At 32.9% G+C, this 19,229-nt stretch overlaps 1 long non-coding RNA gene across 4 annotated transcripts in view; it reads left to right on the forward strand.

Moving 5' to 3' along the window:
• Nucleotides 1-19,229, forward strand: part of LOC140696184 (uncharacterized) — a 704,768-nt gene that overhangs the window by 645,988 nt on the left and 39,551 nt on the right. For all 4 annotated transcript variants that reach the window (XR_012072317.1, XR_012072320.1, XR_012072319.1 and 1 more), the window contains one exon: nucleotides 12,383-12,505. This is a non-coding gene — a long non-coding RNA (uncharacterized lncRNA). The remainder of the gene's footprint in view (nucleotides 1-12,382; nucleotides 12,506-19,229) is intronic.

Below are 19,229 nucleotides of genomic sequence, written 5' to 3' on the forward strand. Positions count from 1 at the left end.
TCATGATATTCCCTGAAATTAAAAGGGTGTTACCATCTCTGGGAAAAGAATGGAACTCAAAGAATCATGATGGTTTGCTGACTTCGGTGAAAATCATGATAAAGGTCATTGGTCCCAAGCTTTTCAAGTCCTTTAACTGAAAACCTCTCTAGATTCCATTTCTTAGTACTTCCAACCCATTTTTTATCCCTTCATATTGTTAGTGACCTAAAAGGATGGGTAAACTGATGGGTAATCTGGTTAATGCTTTGAATGGTCTTCATGAGTAATGTCTTCATTGAAAGGTTTTAAGTAGATTTGTCTCTTATGCAGGCCTTCTCAAGTACCATCCTATATATTGCTGACAGGTTAATATTCCCAAAAGCAATTTTAACTGAAATTTAAATATGTTCTATATACTTTCTTTGTCTCCAGAATAATGTCCAATCTTCTAGTCAAATTCAGTTTCTGAAATTTGGCCAAGCCATTTGTACAAATGTGCCTGTAACTACAGCCACTTATTAACTCAAGCTGCCTTAAATAAGACATTGAATTTCTGAACCCACTAGGCCTTGTAGGAAATCTGTACCCCATTCATGAAGTTCCTTCTGTTTTCCACTATCTGTAGCTTTTCTTAGCTCCCAAGTGGAGATTAAATGTCCTTTCCTCCAAAAATCTACCCGACTCCTACTTGTTAAAAATAACAGGTTGTTTAAGGGCATTGATAACCCTGGGCATGTGCTTCTTACTTTAAATATCTCATAGGCAAAATAACCGAGTGGTTAAGAGCATAGAAATTTGAAATTAACTGACTTTGGTTGAGTATGGACTTCTCTGTTACAGCTGTCTGTTTTTGATCAGGTAACTCAATATTTCTAAGCTATGTTTTCTTTCTCTGAAAAATTTTTAGTCTATCTTTTTAAGCTTAACACAGTGTCTGGTATTCAAAAAAATGGTATCTTTAAAAATTGTACACTGTATGTATACTTCTACAATTGCCCATACTAAATTACAAGCTCTATTAAGGCAAAGAAATAACTTGTCTTATTCTATTTTGTACTCTTAATATTGCTGAGTTTTAAAGCCTCATAAAGGAAAAAACAAAAAGGTATAATATCCTTTGCTGTTGTTTGGAGTAATATATATCTACAATTAGAATATTTATTTTTCAGATATTTTGACAGACAAAAAGAATATGTTTGTAGGTCATTTGGGTCCTTGAAGCATAGATGAAATCTCAGAGGTTGGAAATGTACCTATTGACTCTATGAAGAGAGCATATTTAATGTGATGAATATGGCCATATATTTCTTTTCCTTTTGGTGAGGACCTCATAAAAACCTGCTTTGTCTATGCCTAGGAAGAAAACTGATACCAGAGTTGGCATGCACACACATGTACACATATAACTGTGTTTTCTTCTCATGTACATCAAGTTCACTACCATAAAAAATGATTTTCATGTGTTTTTATTTAATTTTATTTAAATAAAGCTTTAACCAAATCTTATACAAAGTTTCAGAATTTTGTATTAGCAAAAATAGTAATTGAATTATTTTACAAGATATATCAGTAATAGAACAACCTCTTCTATGGTGAAAACTCTTTGTAGTTTATAGTTTGTACACATCCAGTTACAAAACAGGTACAATTTCAATTGCCTTTCTTTGCCTTTGGTCTTAATGTAGGTCTGAGAGGAATCTAATCTCGTTGCTACAGTTTACTTCAAATGGCTTTGTTGTAATAGGTTTAGAATGGCTTAGGGTCATCATCTGTTTCCATGATTACTTATCTCTCTACCTAAGCTAACAATTACAGCTCCCTTAACAGTGTAATGGAACATATCACAGTGTACAGGAAACTAGCACTATCTCTGAAATTGAAGCCGAGGAAGGCAGTATACACAGATGTATTGTGAAAGCGTTCGGTCCAGCATTCTTGGTAGCAGTCACTCTGTTAAAATACTTCAGTGTACGTAATTATTTTCTGTCATTCTAGAAATTTGTAATGAGCTTGGAAAGTAGATAAACCTAGTTCCTTGGCCATACATGTACACATTTGAAAGAAGCAATGATCTAGAACACCATATTCTGTCTTAGTTCTTTAAAGCAGGTATAAAAATATGGCCTAAGCTATGTGCCTAGGGTTTTAAAGTATTCAGGTAGACTAAGCAAAAGTCCTGTTTTACGTTCAAAGCTAATTTATCACACTACTTCTTTCTTTTATTCCCTTTTATAATCTTGTTCATGGAAATGTATGTATCTTACAAGCAGATATTTGAGTGTATTTAAATTAATGATGTAGGTATAAAAACACATCAGTTGAATGGAAGACTAGGCTCTGGAGCTGATGGCTCTGGAAAATGAAGGCCATGTCAATGCAAATATCAGTGACTTAGCACATATTTAAAACATTTCTCGTGGATAAAGCAGATTATTTTCAACAAGGTTAAGTAGATTGACACATGGGGTTTCAATAGGCTGAATCCCCTGAAAGACCCTCTGTTGGGCTGGCTTTTTGTAGGAGCACTTCACTTGTACACAGAGGCATACACACATGCTTCATAGCATTTAACTAAAATCAAATTATTTAGTTTATAAAACAGACAGAGGCATCTTTGGAATCCAATAAATATTAACCTACCACTTCCTACCTAGTAACTACTTGAAAAAGGAATTAGGATAGTCAGGATTTGAAGATGTAAACATTAACCCGCAATAAGAAAAACCAGACCCTTTCTAAAAGCCTTCATTGTTTATGCTGCAAAATGTTCAGATTATGATATGTACCACTATAGAAATATATTCTAAGGAGCTTTTAAAATGTTTAAGAGATGGTATAAATATCCATTTATTATCCCTAAATCTGTATCTTCTAACGCAGAATTACATCCCTGCACTGATAGGTCATTATTAAATAAATAGGACATCCACAATTATATAAATGAAAATAGATTTTACATCTTATCACAAAACCTACTGTCAATAGATGGCAATGATATTCCTTGCAGTTGATTTCTTCCTTCTCTTTAGTTATCCCTTCCTGATAAAAATTTCATAACACAGTAAGGTTATTTATATCTGAAAAGTTCTGTATTTCTACCATTATAATTTTTCATGTCAATATAGGCCAGCTATGGGGGAGGTATAGCATGACATTGCTTTATTAATGCTGACACTTTCCTGTGGATTGAAGGCGTTTTCACCCTGTGTATATAGGGAGGTACATTATTAGCATTCAGATGTGGTTTCTCCATCAACTAATCCACTTCAAAATATTTGCATGAAATCAAATTTGCTTACCAGTCAGCTACATATAAAATATAATTTACAGACTTGGGTTCACATTAGTGAAGTTTAGTTATTTAGAGCATAGAAGAATTATCAGTCAGCCTCATTACCAAGGGAAGGCAGGCAGTGAATTCCACAGGCACTGTCACTTTGCCTATCCTGAGTTGATTTATACAGTGTGTATTTCAAATGTTTAAAAATATGTTGATCTTGGAGTCTTACTGATAAAGCTGGTAAAATTAGGATTGGAAATTTGTCATTTATAAAATTTCATGAAGCGACAGTCTTTTTTCCTTATGAAATTTACAATGTATAAGTTTAGTCCCATTACATTTAAATAAACTTGAGGCTGACACATAATTATCTAAATAAAATGGATGCCATTTCTGTAAAGGTTTATATATTAAAACATGTTTAAACTAGAACAGCAACTTAGGCATATATTATAATCTTATTTTAATGTAAATAATTGCATAGGTTGACCATTGTGTTAATGTGGAAATACATGAGAAATGGCCAACTATACCTTAGTATGTACAACCATAATGCTGAGCTGTTTACAAGCACTAATTCGTATGTTCCTTAAAACAAATGTATGAAGTAGGTACTGCAATTATTTCTGTTTTATAGATGGAGACACCGAGCCACAGAGATTATACAATTTGCCCAAGGTCACAAAGCAAGTCAGGAGTGGAGGTAGGGTTAAAGCCCAGGCACAGTCTAATTTTGACTATTTGTAACACCGTGTGACATTTGTTTCAATGGGAACAGAACCTGAGTTGCTTTGCAAATGGAGGGGAGATAAGAGTCTGGAGATGGGAAATGAGCAATCCTTTTAATGCTGTCATGTTGACTATATTTCTATCTAAATGGGAGAAATCCATTCTCAAATAGGTTTACAGCCGTCTCATGTAAAAATTAAACTGTAATATCTAGCAAGCACACAGAGAAGCTATGGGTAGAGTTTATGTGTGAAACAGACAATGTTATTGACAGCACATTGGAATGAAGCAACATTTTCTTCCTCTAGCTGATAAAATTGCATATAAAGTAATCTCTGAAAAAGAAAGTAATCAGACTGGGTTTTGGGAACTAAACAACTGCCCAGCCCAGCCTAGGAGTGGACAGGCGAATGCGATCTGAAGGTCTAGGGCTACTCAAAGCAGAAAGGAATCACTAGGGTCCAAAAATACTGCCGACTGTCCCTACCTGGGGGGAAGATTTTCACTAGTTTTTCTTTAAAAGAGGGAAAATAAAAATGTTCATTAGAATTCCATGTATGATATTTCTGATTTGATTTTTTTTTTTGGCATAAGTCTAGTAATTCTCATTTCTCAACGTGAACTTGCTCATTCTCAAATAATCCTTATTATGTTTTCTAAAGGATTAGAAACATTAACTGGTCAAGACTTAAATGGATGTTACGAGGCACTTAGATATCACACATAGGGAATGCTGTACCTTTATTACAGAATCTGAATTTGTTTTCCAGATTTGTTTCATCTTTTTGCAATTAGTCAGCATCCCCTTCCACATTTTAGTGCTATTTGTACTAAAATGCATTCTGAAGACTCTGGAACTTTTTTGTTATTTAAAATAATAAACATTTAAAATTATATTCTCTCACAAATATCATTTACACTTTCTCTTTTACCTGTAGATACCTTCCCTTCTTCCCTCATACTTTCCATTTTATTTTATACGTCAGCTCAGTTCTCACTTCATGTTCATTTCAGCCTGCCATCACTGCTCAGTTATGACTTAGATCATTGTGTTCAGTTTCCTGTCCCAAATCTTGAAAAATGGGTGAGAGATGATTCCAGATTCTAAGTCCCATTTAGCCTTCTCATCAAGACCTAACAGTTAGAAAATTAAAATAAGCAAACTAGTTTTCTTCTTTTGATTTCATATTTACCAAAGAACATTCTGTGTGTTTTCTTCAGTTGTTGAGAATAGCTAGCAAAATATATTAATTTTGTCCACCTGTTGCCACTTATCATACTAATTGCAATAAATTAGAATTATGTGTTAAACATCAACATTCATTCTCTATGAAAGCACATCTGAAATTTACGAATAAATTTATAAAATAATCCTGTCCTCACTAGGGGAGAGACATCATTAATTTTAAATGGCAAAGTATAGACTTTTGAATATGAAATTCATAGGAACAGGGAGCTTGAAATTGCTGATCCTGTCCATTTGGTGGGTGAAACAGTGACTTATAGGTGCATGAAACTTACACATGCATGAATTTCAAATCACTTTATAGCTTAGTGGAATCTCCCATTGTCTTGAAATTATTGACGTTTGCCAGTGGCAATTCAAAAAAGCGGGTAACAGGAAAGAGGGGGCTGATTGTTGCCTAGTTTCATGTGCAACCACAGGGACAAATAACAAAATATCTACAATATATTATCATTTGTACGTAGCTCACAAATATTAATACATTGATGTAATTTTGCATAGGCAGAAAGAAAAACCTGTCTGAAGATAATTGGGACAAATGTCCTTAGAATTATTTTACAAGGGGAACAAATGATGTCTAGTCTTGATATAAAATTCTTAAGTGTTTTAAAATTACATTCTATCTAATACACATGCATATTTTAATGACTCTCCATTAGTTTTTCTTCAGTATAGAAAACTGTTGATCTTTGACTTGTGTTTCTGATCATCAAAGAGGAAAAGTTTAAGTTTTAAAATTCTTCATAGGTGATTATTATTTTCTAATTTGAATTGGAATTATTTCTAATTAAATTGTTACTTAAAAATCAAGGCTTCTCTTAAGATTCAAAAGACTTATTGTCATTTTCTGACAGTAATACAATAAATGGACTCTCCTAATTATCATTCACTCCATGTCAGAGCCTAAAAGAAATCTGCTCTAAAAGGACATGTTGAAACTAGAACAGATCAATAGCAAAACATTTTTGTAAAATCCAGTCTGACAAGTTTGACCAAGTAGATTATAAAAATAATTGGTATTAATATAATCAAACTCATTGTTCATGTTCAAAATTTTTATGTGGTAGATTATTGTCTCAACAGTGACAGCTCATTTTCAAGCTACTAATAGAACCAATTGACAGAAAGGTCAGTAGGAAAAAGTAGGAGTCAGAATTTGGGAATGAAATAATTTATGTATATATTTTCATGTGTCTATATACATATATACACATATCACATCATACATAATTGATTTTAAATTTAAAAAAGGACTTCAATACTATAAATTATTATAATGCCTTTTTCGTTTAGTATAGAATAATCCAGGTTGATAAATATGTATATATGTGCATATATATTTCATAGGCTGTGGATATATATTTGTGAATTTAACATACTGTTTAAAAATAACCACTCAATGTTGACATGAATACCAAAATTAAGATGAATATCATTTGTCATATTCTTTTAAAAAGAATGAAGTCCTTCAAGTGGAATTGATGGGACAAGTCAAAACTTTTCAAATAATTTTATTAGTATCAAATTGTCATTCAAAATTGTTAAGCTGATTCATTTCAACATTATTTACCAGTGTATGTTCCCACTACAGGCCCAACACTGGGCATTGTATCAATTATTTTAATCTTTGCTAGACTAGTAAAGAAAAAGAGACACAGTTTTTTCTTTTCAACTTCTAATTTTTGTCTTTCAACTTTTTTCTTATTTTTTGGCCATCACCAGATTTTTCATGTTGATTGACTGTGAGATTTGCCATGCTACTCCACTGGAATTTCCATTTTTTTCCCCTTATATAAGGATATCAGCAATGTCTTATCATTTATGCTGCAAATATTTTTGTTTTTCTTAAATTTTGAATTGATGTTTTCATGTAACAAAATTTAACTCATAAATTCAATTATGTTGAGACTTTTAACTGGTTAATGTCAAAGAAAACATAAGAAAAGGAAAAGAAAAATTAAAACAGGCTAAAATACAAGGAAAGAGATAGATAACAAAGGTGGTATTTCAAATCTTTTATTTTTTTATTTTTCAAAAAAATTTTAATGAAGGTACTGGGAATTGAACCCATGACCTCATGCATGCTAAGCTTGCACTCTACCACTGAGCTGTACCTTCCCCACTCAAATCAGTTTTTTAAAGGAATTTTTATTAAACAAAGATTTGTTAACCCAAACAGTAAAAATTGACTCTTATACCAAATCTCAGATAATTCAAAGATTTAAATTATAAACTATGGAGAACCTAATAAAAGCATAAGTAAAAATTAATAAAATACAGGGAGAGGCTTTTCTTAGTATGTCTTCTAGTGCAAAACTGATCTAATGAAGGAATAAAATATTTAATTACGTAAATTCAAAACAGCTAAAAGTTAAAATAGTAAAATAAAAATAAAAGGTAACTGTCAATATTTTTCAACTTGATACAGTATTTTGTTTGATTTTTTGTTTTATATTTTGTTTACCACTGCTCAGACTTTTACTTTTTTAGGAACTTCTCACCATCAAAATTGTTTACATGAGAGATTTATATCTTCCCAGATAAAGTTGTCAGAAATATTTTTAAAGATATATATATTCCTTTTCTTATTCTTCTTCATTGTAGGCTATTATAAGATATTGCATATATAGTTCCCTGTGCTACGCAGTAGGCTGAATTATACATATATATGTATAACTGAATCACAGTGCTGTATACCAGAAACTAACACAACATTGCAAATTGACTATACCTCAATTTAGAAGTTTTTTAAATGAATCATTTAAAAAAAGAAGTATTTTTAAGAAGCAAATATTGTTATTCTTTTGCTCTTATTGCCTGTACTCATGCTTAGTTTACCACTATGTTTTATGAATAATAGTGTTTATTATTCCTTATTTCATCCCATTACTTCCTCAGATTTCAATGATCTTGCTAAAGTAGGAATCTTAGTAGGATTGGTGGGTAGGAAACGTTTATACTATTTAATATCTCAAAATGATTTATTTCCTTTTTACTATATTTGACATCTTCATTACGGTAATAGTCAAACATATTTATAAAGAATAATATAACAGACAAATACGCAGTTATCCAACTCCAGCTATCATTCATACATTTCCATTTATGTCAACAGATAGTTTACTTGGTATAAAAATCTAAATTGACTATGATTTTCACATAGGCCTTTGAGGATACCTCTTGTCAGATTAATTGGCATCTCTTTATGGCTAATATCCCATTTGCCTGTGGTATCTTTTAAGAAATGTATATTTATACTTGATGTTGTGCAGTTTCACCACATCATGTATAAGTATGATTTCTAAAATATATTCAATTATGTACAAAGGTATTGGAAAATATTCATGATATTCTTTTTATTAGAAAAAGTGTGCAACATTATCTAAATATCACATCTCTTTTTTTTTAAAATAAATTTTCTACTTCTGGAAATGATTTTAGATTTCTATGTTTTCTTTCTTATCTCTAGCCATTCTTGAAATGTGCTATATTATATTCTATAGTGGGTCCTAACCTAGAAATGTTTTACCAGGCTGATGCTGTGAAATTTGACAGCCAGTGGCTTATAACTACACCAAAGAATGTCCCAGTTAATGCTTAATAACTTCTATATTTACATGATTTGTAAAGTTGATGAGAATAGATTTACTTTCATTATTAAGACATGTTGTAAATTTGATTTCTTTATATACAAATTGTTCAAGTACATATGTCCAAATGAATACAATGTTAAACTTTTATAATATAATTTTATATTGTATTGACATGGTATTATATTTAGGTGATTACTTAGAAATTTATTCAGATAATTAAGATAAACTGTAGAATTAATTTGGAGTAAAAGTATTCCAGGAGAGTTTATGACATTTATCTGTAGTAAAATTTTGGTGGTATTTGTAATTTTAGTCCAAGGAAAGACTTTTGTTTCAATAAAATCAGAATTATTTACATCTTGATTCTGTGCTATCAATTCAACATTATATATCCAAAACTATGTCATTTCCTTTGGCTAAAAGTATATTATTTCTAAATTTCAAATATAATATGAGCTATAATCCTTCTTTTAAAATGTTAGAAATTAACAAGTCTTCAAATATTTATTGAATGCCTAGTATATGCCAGTGATATAAAAACAAGATAAAGAAGAACTCTACTTTTAAACTGCAGACTTCCTTGTTGAAGGGTACTTATAGGGCCACTGTTGTATATAGTATAGTGAGATAAGAACAAATATGAATAATCCCAAGAAATATAATAGAGAATAAAATAAATCACTTTGCAGGATCAGAAAATATTTCTGGAAGTATTTACCATTAAGCCAAAATTTACATTTTATTTAGAATTTAATGATATAAACTAAATGAGGAAGATTATTTTATATAAAATATATAGCACAAAGCCCAGGAAATGATTATTTAAAATCTCTGAATAATTTGTTAATCCTAGATTAAAATGTAAATGTAAATGGGTAGCAGATAGTGAAGCTAGGAAAGCCAGAAGGCCAGAAAAAACTTTCTTCAATTTCTGCACACCTCTTTTTATAACTATATACTATAGATGTCTGTCTATTATCTATCCACTATTCCATCTGTCTATTACTTGTCTATATTTTAGTGAGGCTGTGCCACAAAATGATCCTGGATGTCACCACCCCTTTCTGATACCACCCTTATCATTCTGACTGCTTTTTGTCGGTTAACTTAATGGTCTCATTTTCTTCTGGATGCTTTGAACATTCATATACCAAGTGGTGTATATTACAGTCTTTTATCTTCTATTCTCATTTTATGTTATCTTCCTAGGTGATCTCTTCTATTCTCTTTGACTTCAGTTGCCATATTGTGTGCTGCCCAAATATATCTCTTAGCTGAAATTTTTATTCTGTCCATTAAACCCTACACTGAGCATCCAGGAATTACCACAGACACTTGAAATAAAGTGCACCTCACAGGAAATTCATCACCCCCTTCCCCTGCCACAGTGCTTCCATCTGTTATCCTAGAAGTAGCTAGAATCATAGTCTACATTAAGCCTAGTTTCTCAAAGGTTTCTTGATACTTCGCATTTTGTAATGCACCTAATTAAATGATTACTTCTGTAGATTCCATATCCAAAATCTCTTTCAAGTCTTCTTATAAGTTGGATCTCCGCTGTTGCTGTTGTAGTGTCTACTTTTATTCCTGTTTGGCCCCCCTTCTAGTCATTCCTCATGCTACAGCCAGAGTAATCTTTCACAAAGCAAAGGTTACATCACTCTCTGCCTAAAGCCCTTTAATGACTACTCAGAAACATTGTAATAATTTCCCCCAGATCAATTTTCACTTTATGTTGTCAAATATAATACACAGAGAATAAAGGACACAAACCATACATATCTAATGTAATAAATAGAAAGTGAGCAATCAGCTAATCACTTTCCAAGTAAAGATCAGAAAATTGCCACACCTCAGAAGCTCCTGGATTATATTCTAACTAAAGAAAACTTCTTCCTACTCTTGGAGATATCGCTAGCCTGAATTTTAAGATAATACTTAGTTCTTTTATAATATTATTATCAAAATTGAATCTCTAAATAATAAAATCTGGTTTGCCTGATTTCAAACCTAGATTCTCTATCAGGATATGAATTTTTCACATAGCATTTTCTCTCCTTGGACCTGAGTATCCTCTCTTTGAATCACAGAAGTTGCAGAACTAGTGTCTAGGATGATTATTAAACAAAGGAATGTTTTTCTGGGAGCAGTTAGGTGTTCCTTGGACTGATGCTCATTATTGATGCTACCTGATATCTTTTCGTAATCAGTGAACTCTTCATCCAGGTAAAACTCAAGAGTCTTTTTTTTTTTTTTTTGATAATGAGGTGTTTATTGGAGAGGCTAACCTGCTTTTCTTCTATTCTCTCATCAGCTTTTCCAGAAATGCTTACAACTCTTAACATTAAATTGTCAGACATAGATTAGTTTTCTCTGAAATCTCTCACTGTTAGAGTTCGGCTGGCTTTGAATACAGAAAGACCAACCAAGCAGTGAGCCTATTTACTGAATAAATGAAGGTGTCTCCTCACAGATCAAAATCCTTAGTCTTCATATAGTGTTCTTCATTCACCCACAGGAATGGTTTAAACTTTGACTCTTCACCCCAATCCTATTATTCATTCTGCCTGGAAGGAAGCATCTTTCTACCAAGGGATAACAGCATAAATAGTGCAGCCTGGGTAGGCACCCCAACTATTAGCTTTCATATAGCACTTAGGGAACTGGTACTCAAACCTAGCTGCTTTACATAATACATTTGTTTTTAAAAACTCCTTCCCAACATATATATGCTCAACACTTCAAAAATACGCTGAGCCTGTCCATCTGCCAACGGATCGTATACAAGTGTGGGAAAGGGATATTAAATTTCAGTCATCTCTATTACAGTAGATTAGCGCTTGATGTATCTTTCTGTCATCCAATATTTACTGATTATTCATTTTTTAAGTTATAACCAAATATGTGGCTAATTCTTTACTGGATACTATGTCTTCATATAAAATAATCTCAAAATGTTTACTAATGATGCTTTCTTGCCAAAATTCAAATTAAAAAAAAATTCACCTTTGTTGTATACGCAACTTCATCATGTTTGAGCAACACTTTTTTTTGCAATTCACTTCTGTTGGGAGAAATTTGACATAAAATGTTCTAACTTTTCATCTTTATTCTAATATTTTTAACATTTCTTCTTGATTCTTCTCTACTTAGAGTTTGAACATGAAAGGAATTTGATATATATTGTCTATAATTTTGTGAAATCATTTATTCTGCCTCATTGATTTATAAAAATACTTTTAAATTAAAAAGGTGTAACTGTTAAAGATTCTTAAATATAAACAATAGCAGCGCTCTCTGTGTAACAGAAAAAGACTTAGAGAATGTAACGTATCTCAAAAATCTCACAAAAAAAAATCAGGAACAAAGGAATGTCAGGAGGTCAGAATCACAGCCAAAGCTGCACCTCAGACATCACTTGATCAAGTGTATTGTAGCTGATGCCAATGGACGCTGTGTATCGCTGTCGTCTTTGAAGTGAATTATAAATTGCCTGTGTTCCTCTGTTACTTGCCCAATACAACAACAGTTTATTTGTCACTTACGTTACAGTTATTTGGAAAGTGTTTGGAGGACTCTGCTCCATGCAGACATCCAGAAACCCAGGATCCTTCTATCTAATGGCTCTGCCTTGGCCTAGAAGCTCAAAGTCCTCCCCTAGATCAACAGACAAAGGTAAAACAATAGAGAATCTCACAACATGGTATTTTTGTATTTTTTTTTAATTCAGTATTGACAGTGGCTTAATTCACTGGGGCCAAGATTCTAATCTGTACTTTACGTTAGTAAATAAGATAAAGCAAAGAGTGTTTTTACTTTTCTGAGTTACCAAAACCAATGTTTAATGATTAAATTTCTCAGACTTGAAATGTCATTATCTTATACCAAGCTCGTATGTGATTGAATCTAATCTAGATTTTCTGTTTTCTTCATTGGTCTTTCTGTTTCAAGTATTAATATTGAAGTATTGAAGTGTCATAATAGTTTTATGATAGATTATAATAGGGGGCTCCTATGTGGGTAAGGAATTCAGCAGATCCTCTCCTGAGCAAAACAAGATTTTAACTGGTAAAAATTATTTTTTAGTTATTTAAATTCTCTGGAATTAGTTTGAGGGCATACAGCAAATGGAGAATTCTTCACTGAAGGAAATCTGACTGATGTTGGTAAGAATAGCAGGTCTGTGGTGTTTGAGCTACAACCTCTTATCTTATCACACCCAGGCAGGTGTGGGCTTTCTCTTCCCAGACTCGAGTCTGGAGCCATGTTCGTGTGGGGGGCGGGGTTGCCAGTGGTTTCTTTCCCTTCAGGCCTGGCCTTACATTGGGTGACAGGCATAGTCAAGAGGACCAGGTCTCCCGACTGCCACCCAATCCCCAGGTGCAGCAGGATGGGTATACTGTTGCCCCAGGAGCCATGACCTGATTTGCTCTTAAACTTGAAATAACATAATTATGAAAAAGAAAAGTGTTTTCCAAGTTTAATATACTTTCCATTTAAAATCTTATTTTCCTCAGAAAATTTATTCTCATTATAAAGTTTATTCTAAGTAGATAAGGCTTATGTTTTGAATAAGAGTTTTCTTCCTTATAATGTTAACTGTAAGCTACTTTGGGGAAATTTATTGACTTTCACCAACAGTTGTGGCTGACTGTCTCACACAATTTTATTATGTCCTTTTTTTTTTAAAGTCTCTGGCTTTACTTTATTGTTCTTATCTCTAGTCATATGACATGGAAGCTCAGATCATTGATTTTTTTTTTAATACATGCACTTAAATGTATAAATATTCTTTCTGCTTTATTTGCAATGTACAAGTTTTAAAAGTCACATTTTTATTAACTTTTAGATCAAAAATTTTCTGATTTCCATTATGATTTTTTAATATTTACCCTTAGATTATTTAAAAGTGTATGTTTCATTACCAAATATTTTATAATTTTCTTTAATTTAGTACTTTTACCACATCTATAGCTTTGTGAGACCCTTACATATATTGAGTGTTATTCCTTATCCCCATCTTTTGTGCTTTTGTTTTCATATATGTAATCTCTACATGTGCTTTGAATCCAGTATTATTATATTATCATTATAATAATAATTTGAAATGTGAATATTTATATATGATTTGATTAGTTTACCTTGTCCACTACTCTGCATTCTCTATTTCCAGTCACATCTGGTAACATTTTTCTTCTTTTAGCGCAGATCTGCTTTTTCTGAACCCTCTCAGCTTTTGTCTGTCTGAAAAATATCTTTATTTAATTACTATTTTGAAGAATATTTTATCTGCTTATAGCACTCTGGGTTAGCATTCTTATTTCAACATTTGAAAGATTTGATTTCATTTGTCTTCTGTAATTTTAGGAAAATACTATCAAGTCTCTGGTTTCATCTCTACTTTCTAGTTCATTTGAGGGAAGAAGCAGTTTCCTGTTTTATGGTTAAATTTATTACTCTCTGCTTTTTATTTTTACGTTCCTTTATTAATAATTAGGCCAAGACTTTGCTCTCTTTTAAAAATGTAAGGCTTGCTTGAGTCACGTTATAATATAATAATAAATTTAAAATTAGCCTACAAATGTGAATAGAAAACAAACATGCAAATATTTTTGTGAGACTATTCCATTTGTGAGACACATCTATTCAAATATAATAGTTGCAGTGTTAAGTTCAGATTAAAAACTGAAAACTAAAAATATGGGTTTGATACAATTTTTATAAAATTTAAAAACCACAGCTTTGCTTTTGTGTAGGTCTAGGTTATTTTTAGAGTTGCTCTAATGGCAATTGAAGCTAGGAACCTCGTGTTACATCTTATTTAAATGAAACAAAAGATGGAACAACACTGTTGGTCCATTTTACTTTCATTCTTTATTTAAATTATCACTTTTATGTTTAAATATATGCATGAAGGTCTTGAAATTCCAGGGATTTTTGCCAGAAGGGAACTCAGTCTGCAATATATTAAAACATTAGATGGCAAAAGTCCGTTTATTCATTTAGCAAACCTCCGACAATTCTAATGTGAGATCAAGCAATGTTTCAGACTTTAAGTGGAAGTGTATTGTTTTAGCTGATGGAAAGAAAGCAATTAGCTATTACATATCCCAAGCTAGGAATGCTAGAAATACAGCATTTATTGGTGAAACTCTAGACACATGCACAGCCCTATGTGCAAGTAATTGATTTTGATCAATTGAATAGCTAATGTATGTAGAAATAAAAATTACTTGATTTATAAAATTAAGATATATTTTATATCATTTTTGGTGGTCAGGATTTGAAAGATTATGAGATAGTTCTTAGCTAAGTGGGTATGTTCCTGCTTTCATGGTGATCTTAACAAGGATCATGTATCTTAGATCTGAAAAAAAAGTTAGAGTCTCCTTGATATTGCATACTAATAATTCAAGAGGGAAACTCTAGATCATTTTAATAGCATTCAGTAAATTTAAAATATTGTCATACATCAAAAAGCAAATGCATCTGAAAACTTCTCATAAAGGCTATTTGCTGACAGGTTTTACATAATTACTTGCCACGTTTAGAAGTGCATAACACAGCTCTTGCAGAGATTCTCTCACCCAACTAGACTGCTTTAATTACAGCTGATGACTGTAAGCATGGTCCATCACTGATTCCTCTTAAACAGGGAGACAAACTATCACGTAGCCTTTCATATGATCTATTCCATTTGCCAACTGAATAAGCAGGTTTGTTGGCATACGATAGTTCTAGGAGTTTCTTTCCCCTAGTTCCACTTAAATATTGTTCTACATTTATCGTCTTATCCGTATGGTATGGCTCAACATTTACAAAGCATTTAAAATTATCTATTTTCTCAGCACTTTCCAGGGTGAAGGATATTAAAAATAAGATATAGGGCCTTATAGTTAATTATTAACATAATTAACATAATATTGGCATTCTCTGGAAAATAGGACCACATCATTGTAAATGTATTCAGTGACTAGTGTGCTTGTCCTAAACTTGCAACACAATCAACCAACATGTGATATAATATTAGAGAAGGGAAGGCTAATTGTCAATGAAAGGAGGAAGAAGGTAAAAACACCAATTTGGACTTTGTTTATGGTCAGCATGGAAGAAAAGAAAATGTTTAGATATGGAGAGCTAATTGAAGTTCCAGCCTTAATTATTTTGTTTCTGAGGGTTGCAGGAATACTGCCAAATTTATCACTGACTTTGTAGAAGAGTTCTGAGTACAAATCTGACACAGGACAGCTGATGCAATGAGAGAGGTGAAGCATAAATATCCCCAAACAACCTATTTTCCATATTGAAATGTGTTTCTTCTAAGATGGGGAAGCTTTAATGAAGTTGAAGATGACTGCAAAGTGGCTTACCTGACAGATGAAGCAATAAGCCCATTCCCTCTCTGCAGCTAAAAGCTTAAAATTACCCATCTGTCATCCCTCTAGTGGGTGGGGATTATAATGGAAGGCAGCAAGCTATCTTAATTACATAACTATTCCAGTTCCAATTATATATCATGTGGAGTTTAAAATACATTATCTCCCTACAGTAAACTGAATGTGTAACAATGGCACTTCTCAGTTTTATCTTTGACGTTTCTATTTTTTCATTACTGAATTTTGTTCAGTGTAATATTTTTAGCACATTTATCTTGATGTGACTTCTCCTGTCCTCTTTTTTTTGCTATTAAATTATGAAATATGCATTACTTATTTGTTGGCAATTACTCATCTGCCTGAATCCATATCAGTATACATCATATGAGTTTTTATGAGGAAAAAGAAAAGTAACAGCATGACTTAAATTTAGACTTTTATTTTTCTTAATTGTTTTTCTTGTAAAAATCATTCTCTGTCACTTTATACAATAGTTCTCAAGGTACCCTGTCCCAGGGGACACCACAAGGTGTATAGACTTACTCATATGACTGAGCAGAAGTTCCTGTACTTCACTTACACAGTGGGATAGATACTAGAAGCCCAAACATCATACTATTTGGGGGGGTTTCCCTTTGACGTGACTCACTCAGTGGTAACCTTGAGCTGTGACTCTCACAACTGAGATGTGACAGGAATATTGAACTTGTTAGGTTAGGATTAAGATAACATTTAAAGGGGAAATCTTTTAAATTTTCTATATAAAAAGACAGACAGGGATATTCCATTTAGATAAAATGCCATTAAAAAACAGACTTTGAAAGATGATATAAACAAGGGAATATATTCTCTTTTATTTCATTTTTCAAACCTAAAAAAATGAAACATTGCTATTTTTATATTGCCTTTGTTTTTATATGGAAAAAAAAGTCTCCTAAACATTTGTATCAGTTAGCTACTTCTACATAACAAACTCCACCAAACTCAGCACCACATAACAATCAGTATTTATTTAACTGACAGTCATTTGGATCAGATGATATGAGTGGGGCTTGCTGCTGCAGCTTTTCTTTGTAGCTTTTCTGCTGGACCTGGGACCAAAGTTTAGTCCAAGTACATTGATCTCAAAGCAATGGCAGAAGCACAGGACACAAGTGGAAATGGACAAAGAGTCTCAACACACAGGCTTAATACTTGTGCACACTTACTTCAGCCTGATTCTATTGGTTAAAGAAACCACATGACAAACCCAAAAAGTCAAAGGTCAGGGAAAGATACTCCATCCCTTAATGAGAGGAACTGAAAAGCCACCTGACAAAGAGTGTGAAATTGTGAGGAATGAAGAGGTGAGGTTAACAATGTGATCAACCACAGCTAAGTACCTATCAAGTGCTGATATTTTGAGAATTGTGCTGGCTCAAATGGGAGATTAACAAACTGAAGACAGGGTTAATGCCAAGAGAGTTTATAATCTACCTGAGTGGATAACAAATAACTTCTTGGGGGGGAAGATAAATTAGTCATTTTTGTGTAAATATGACTTCTGTTTTGGTACTTTGTAAGTACACATCTTACTTTTGGGGAATTTTACACATTTTTTGGTACAAACTCAGACTCAGTGAGAGGTAGACCATGTCTTCCAATATAGAAGCTGAAAACACCAGTCTTCTTGGTTCCCTAGAACTTAGGACCTGGTCATAAGATCTAGGCTCAACCTATGGTAGCAGGTAGGGATGTGAAAGGATGTCAGAAACTTTGAATTTGGAGCTATGCTTGAACAGAAGGGATGGTAAAGATTTTTTTTTTTCTGGGAGAAGGGTTAGTGCTTCCAGGGGCACCAGAAAAAGGACCAAGGAAAGAGGTGCTGGTAGAGGCATGACCACTAGTGTTAGACAGTTAGAGGTATTTTTCTAGATGAGTTTTGGCTGCATTTTTTTCTGGCTTAAATCTCTGTTTTATCTTTATCTCATTCTGATATGCCAGTCATCCCACCTATATTCTTTCAATTAATTCCCTTTCTCTGCTCAAATGAAATAGAGTCATAATCTGCTGCTTAAAACTATGAACCCTGACTGATACCTTCAGAGTCTAAAGTAAGAGGTAAACTCTTGTCTATGGAGTAAATAAAGGTTAGATATCCCCAGCAAGGAAAGTGGCATGAGTAATATAATTTACACAATTAACAGTAGGCCAGTGTAGAGCTAACTTAAGAGAGAGGATTAAGCTGGCCCTCTCTAGCCCTCCTTCTCCATTTTCCCCTGCCATACATTTCACTGGGAGTTCTTCTGTTACCATCTTATTGGAAGCATTCAGTCCCAAAACTGTAATGACTCTGAGTCTCTGACTTCCATGGACAGTTTACAGTTGATATTATTACTAAAGTGAACTCTAATAACTTTATGTTTACCACTGTCATTGGTGGATTCTGTGACATGTACCCTTTGGAGTTTTCTCTTATGTACCTGGCTACCCCTATTCAGCCTCATTCTCCAGCTTTCTACCTTTGTCTCACAATGGCTGGTGTTCTTTAAGATTCTTTCACAAACATATTTTTGTTCTCACTTTACTTATTTTCCCAGGCAAAACTATTAATTCCCATATTTTCAGAAACCACGTATATGTTGCTGTCTTACACATCTATATTTACAGCCCTGATCCCTCTCAAGTCCCAGACACATGTAATTAGCTGCCTAGGAGAACTCTCAAATTGGATGTGCAAGAGGCACTGCCAGTTCAAACAGCTCAAACTGAACTTTTTACTGTCCTTTTTGCCTTGGTAAGTTGTGTCACCAATTCAGGTATTTCTGACTTTACCGTATTTCTTATCGAGTCCCACTACCACCTCTACTTCCACCCTATACTAAATCAACCATTAGGGCCTATTGATTTTTCTTCCATGATATTATATTTCTCAAGTATGTCTTTTTTTTTTTTTGGTTTAGTTTTCCCATCTCATTGCCATTATCTTTGTTCTGTCTGACATTATCTTTCACTTGATTTATCATAAGTGTCTCATATCAGGT

The sequence above is a fragment of the Vicugna pacos genome, chromosome 1 (assembly GCF_048564905.1).
Source record: "Vicugna pacos chromosome 1, VicPac4, whole genome shotgun sequence".
NCBI classification, from domain to species: domain Eukaryota; kingdom Metazoa; phylum Chordata; class Mammalia; order Artiodactyla; family Camelidae; genus Vicugna; species Vicugna pacos.